Raw genomic sequence first — 5,868 nt, forward strand, 5'->3', positions numbered from 1 at the left:
CTGTAGCTCTCCAGGAACAGGGTTGGAGTGAACCTACAAGACTGTAGCTCTCCAGGAGCAGGGTTGGAGTGAACCTACAAGACTGTAGCTCTCCAGGAGCAGGGTTGGAGTGAACCTACAAGACAGTAGCTCTCCAGGAACAGGGTTGGAGTGAACCTACAAGACTGTAGCTCTCCAGGAACAGGGTTGGAGTGAACCTACAAGACTGTAGCTCTCCAGGAACAGGGTTGGAGAGCCCTGCACTAGTCCATCTTCAACCACATCACTTGAGCTGTCACATTGTGTCAACAATGTTATGTACTAACTGTAACAGGTTGAGAATGTTCTGTTGTTTTGCGCGGCCCCTCGCGCAGTCTGAGCAAGGCATAGCTAATCTAATACTTTTCAACACATTTTCCATGAAGCTGAGAGAAAATGTTGCTGTTTTAAAGCAAATTTCCTGCAATTCTATACATATTGCCTGGAACTAGGCACCAGAAGCTCAGTAAACAGAGAGTGCATAAAGGTGGGGAAAGCTGAACTATATGCAAATTCCCTGTGATATACCAGCGCAAGAGGTTTACTATATTTTCCAGTCCATGCTGAATTGGCTGTTGATACATTCATTACCTAGCATGCTGTGGGCTTGCTGCTGGAAAGAAACCCACACACAATGTAGCCTAAAACAATACTGTCACTCTGACCTTGTATTTCCGCTGAAAGCATGGAAAGAGTGACAGCTATATGTGGCTGTTTCTTTCCAGCAGGAACCAGTGGCAAAATAGTTCTGACGCTTTCAGCGGAAATCCGCTGTCAAAGTGCTATGACCGTATTGTTTTAGGCTACAAAATACTCAACGACAGCTTTTAACCTTTGATGTTTTTTTTGTAATAGTTCATGTTTATAAAGCCATAATTACCACAGCAGCACTATAACTTGAGTAATGGCATATTTTAAGTTGCATAAAAGTTATTTTTTTTAAATTACTTTTCCATGCTTGCCTTAAATGATGTCCTCATCCAATTCTCTTTCACTTTGCCTAAAATGTAAACTAAAATAGAACATCTCTGATTGAAAGACAACCTGCTGTAAAATGTATACTGAAACTTGCGTGAATGAACTTGCGTGAACAAAATAATTTCTACATACAATTAACAGGCTGCACGTAATGTTAAGGTTGCGCGTAATGTTATCCTCTGGTATAAGACCTAAAACTGATCTAATCTTGCATGGTGGCCTTGTCTGTGTCTTGGAACATGACCACAAACACAGCTCTTCAGAGACGCAGAGAATGCTGTGGACAGTTTTTTATTTTTTTTATTTAACCTTTATTTAACCAGGTAAGCTAGTTGAGAACAAGTTCTCATTTGCAACTGCAACCTGGCCAAGATAAAGCAAAGCAGTGAGGAGGAAGACAACAGAGTATCACTTACTGAACAGATGAGAGAAGTGGAGAGAACCAATGAACAACTGATGCAGGAGTTAGAGGCGGCCAGGAAGAATAATGTGATATCCTCCGGTGTGTATGCATGCATCAAAAGGGTTTAGAACCCTAAACTGTGGGTGGATGAGCCCTCAATCCCAAATTGACCCCTAGCACTTACCCCCTAACCCCTATGTACTCTGAGATCCAAAATGATTGGACAGGTGTGAATAAAAGTGGACAGACACTCATATTGTATGTTATCCCAATCAATACTGTATTTGTACTCTGCAGGTACAGTGAATTCCTTGTGTAGAACTCTGTCCATAAAGGAAGGAGAGCTGATCACTCCTAAAGGCCAGCAAGATGCATTGAGACAGCAGCTAAGGAACCAGTTGGACCAGCTACCGGCCATGTCCAGGAAAATAGTGAACAGGTTGGCCCAGCTACAGGCCATGTCCAGGAAGTTAGTGAAGAACCGGCCAAACCCGGACAACTGTGCACCACCCCATGAGTCTCCCGGTCACGGTCGGCTGCGACAGAGCCTGGACTCGAACACAGAATCTCTAGTGGCACAGCTAGCACTGCAGAGCCTTAGACCACTTCACCACTCAGGAGGATTTATAGAAATTTTTATATGAGAATTCATACTTTCTCATCTTTTGGTTGCTAGAGACCCAGTCGTTCGTTCAATTAGTTCGATATTTATGGATGTGACACAGTTGTTCATTCTATGTTCCGTTTCCATGCTCACTGGCATTGGTGGAGAAAGTACTCAATTGTCATACTTGAGTAAAAGTAATAGAAAATTACTCATGTAAAAGTGAAAGTCACCCAGTAAAATAGTAATTGAGTAAAATTATAAAAGTATTTGGTTTTAAATATACTTAACAATCAAAAGTAAATGCACTCCAACACACATAATTTACAAACACAGCATTTGTGTTTAGTGAGTCTGCCAGATCAGAGGCAGTAGGGATGTTCTCTTGATAAGTGTATGAATTGGACCATTTTCCTGTCAAAATGCAACGAGTACTTTTAGGTGTCAGGGGAAATGTATGGAGTACAAAGTACATGATTTTCTTTAGGAATGTAGTGAAGTTGAAAAATATATAAATCAAGTACAGATACCTCAAAAAACTACTTAAGTAGTACTTTACATTTTTTTTTACTTAAGTACTTAGCACCACTGCTCGCTGGCAACGTTCTTGTCCCTTGCTTGCTAGCTAGCCAACTAGCTACGGCGAACACAGTCACGACCTCTGTGTTAGCCATAGCTAGCAAGCAAGGTATAAGAACATTGTTACTGAGCATGGCAACAGAAAATAAATATGTTTCGCGTCCATAAATATCGAACTAATCGAACAAACGACAGCGCCTCTAGCAACCTAAAGATGAGAAATAATTATGTTATAAAAATGAAAATATCAACGAAATGTTATTTCTACCAGTAAATGTATGCTTTAATATTGTTTTCTTTGGCAACTGTGGTATAAGAGGAATAAATGCCTCTGTTTTTTACATTACCTCGGAAAAATGAACTCTCCGCAGGCGTTTATCCCTTACTACATGTCTTCCAGCATGAAAGGCTGAGATTGAAGAACATCCAGGCTGTGTTCTCTTCTCCTGGAGCCCAACACCCCCAGACTGAAGTCAGTGATCAGGCTCTTCTCCCCACCATGCAGGTACCTCTAGGGAGTTTAGGTCTGGGTACAGTTTGTGACAAATCACTGTGTAACAAGCTGGGTATATGTCCAGGTCATTTTTTTTCACCCTGTAGATATCAGATTCCTAAAAGGTAAAAACCCTTGGATATACTGAGTACCAGATATGCTACCCATTGTTGAAACACCTATTTACCAAATACCCACGTTTTATGAAGCCCTGACTAATGGTTGCCTTTCCTAGCATGTAGACATAAACTGTGAACATAAGAATTTATAGGGTACATTTTTTTTATTGATGACCATTGAAAGTTTTACCAAAAACTGCAGCAGAAAGGGGAGAAAATCCCTCCTCTTACTCTCACTGATGTACAGGGAACTCAAGCTGAGACTGGGGGAGTGAAAGCAGCAGCTTCAACACCACAGAAGAAGATCTAATGAGAGAAAGCAGCAGCTCCAACATTACAGAAGAAGATCTAATGAGCGAAAGCAGCAACTCCAACACCACAGAAGAAGATCTAATGAGAGAAAGCAGCAGCTCCAACACCACAGAAGAAGATCTAATGAGGGAAATCAGCAGCTCCAACACCACAGAAGAAGATCTAATGTCACACACAGAGGAGGGGCTAGTGACACAGCTGAAACTGGGACAATGTTTTTATATTATTCTTTATCTATTCAGGGAAAACCCATTGAGACCAGGGTCTCATTTCCAAGGTTACCCTGACCACAACAATACAACAACCAATACAATGTAAAAGAAAGCAGCAATCAATAAAAAAACTAAATGTATGAAAAACAGTGACATTCCTTAGCTACTACGTCATCAATTAACACCCTAAACTGCCCGAGCGGCACCAGAACATCTAATTGTAATGAGTTCTGCAAATTTTTCCAGCAGTGAGGTGCATTAAAACTAAATGTTGATTTACCTAATATGTTGGAGACTTGAGGAACCTCAAGAGATAACCAACCCTGTGAACGGGTTTGGTAACTGATGGTTTTATACTTCAACAACGAAGGTAAGTAAGTTGGAAGCTTGTGTAGTAGAGCTTTGTAAACAAAAAGGGAATAGTGAAGTGATCTACGGGACTTTAATGAGGAACAGCCAAACTTTGATACAGGATGCAGTGATGAATATTAAAACTGTCAACAGTGATAAAGCGAAGGAAGCCATGCTATTTAGGGAGAGGCGAGATGTCCTCCACGCATTTCCAATAATATACACAGCAGCTGTACTTTTATCCAATTCTTCACTAACAAAATGTACACCCATTACATTCATTTACTATGTACCACTATAGTCTCATATTTCCATTGTCTTATTTCTGATAGCGCAACTGTTGACCGATTTATTGGTGATGAGGTAATGAAGTCACACAGCTAAATATTTTTTCGCAAACTAGTCTGACCACATCTTCATTGCCAGCAATAGTCCGTTCTGTCAGCTTCTCCTGAAGCACACAGATCTCTTGGTCTTTTTTTCAAATATTTTTTCTTCAAACACAGGTGAGTGATTTCTGTATATTCTGCTCCTGTAAAAAGAGGGGTTACAATACTACAACTACAGTCACTACCATCCTCCAATATGATGCCCACACCACTGAGCCAACCATAGTGCTAACAACCATCAGATCCTTCTAGATCTACTAGGGACCATTTAAAGTGTCTACAGGGAGGTTTTCAGACTGGGCCACACCAATCTGTATAAAATGATGAACCTTCTCATGTAGTAGGGTCATGTACCATGGTACCTTACCCCCTTTGTCCTCAGCCATTGTGGTACTGAGAGGCTGCTACCTACATGCAGACTTGAAATCATTGGCCACTTTAATAAATTGATCACTAGTCACTTTAATAATGCCACTTTAATAATGTTTACATATCTTGCATTACTCATCTCATTTGTATGTACTGTATTTTATACCATCTATTGCATCTTGCCTATGCCACTCTGTCATTGCTCATTCATATATTTATATGTATTTATTCATATTCCATTCCTTTACTTAGTTTTGTGTGTATTAGGTAGTTGTTGCGGAATTGTTAGATTACATGTTAGATATTGCTGCACTGTCGGAACTAGAAGCACAAGCATTTCGCTACACTCGCAATAACATCTGCTAACCATGTGTATGTGACCAATAACATTTGATTTGATTTACTGGTGAAGTTGGGCTTGTTCTGATGTCCCTCTCTGGCTGCTCCGGGGTCCAAGCAGACTAAGCTGGTCATTTCCCTTTCTGCCATTAGCCATTAACCTGCAGGCTTCAGAGAAAAACATTCCCAGCTGAGAAGCACAACACAATTATATGTGTAAATGCAATCTAAGGTCTTTGAGTACAGATTCATCCATTCAAAAAGTTAGTAACATAAGTAGGCCTGTCAACCTACAACAGAGGGAGGGTGCAGATTTAGGGAAGACTTTAGGATGCACTGCTGATGCTCATCAAAATCAAATCATCAAATCAAATCAAATTTATTTATATAGCCCTTCGTATATCAGCTGAAATCTCAAAGTGCTGTACAGAAACCCAACCTAAAACCCCAAACAGCAAGCAATGCATGTGAAAGAAGCACGGTGGCTAGGAAAAACTCCCTAGGAAAAACTCCCTAGAAAGGCCAAAAACCTAGGAAGAAACCTAGAGAGGAACCAGGCTATGAGGGGTGGCCAGTCCTCTTCTGGCTGTGCCGGGTGGATATTATAACAGAACATGGTCAAGCTGTTAAAATGTTGATAAATGACCAGCATGGTCAAATAATAATAATCATAGCAGTTGTCGAGGGTGCAACAAGCACGTC

The 5,868-nt window shown here is 40.6% G+C and overlaps 1 long non-coding RNA gene across 1 annotated transcript; it reads left to right on the top strand.

The window, feature by feature from the left end:
• The first annotated feature begins 3,006 nt into the window (after positions 1-3,006).
• LOC115165401 (uncharacterized) lies at positions 3,007-3,865 on the top strand. Its single transcript, XR_003870157.1, has 2 exons — positions 3,007-3,087; positions 3,442-3,865. It is a non-coding gene; the product is annotated as an uncharacterized LOC115165401 (long non-coding RNA).
• The last annotated feature ends 2,003 nt before the right edge of the window (positions 3,866-5,868 follow it).

This window comes from Salmo trutta, chromosome 28, assembly GCF_901001165.1.
Source record: "Salmo trutta chromosome 28, fSalTru1.1, whole genome shotgun sequence".
Lineage (NCBI taxonomy): Eukaryota > Metazoa > Chordata > Actinopteri > Salmoniformes > Salmonidae > Salmo > Salmo trutta.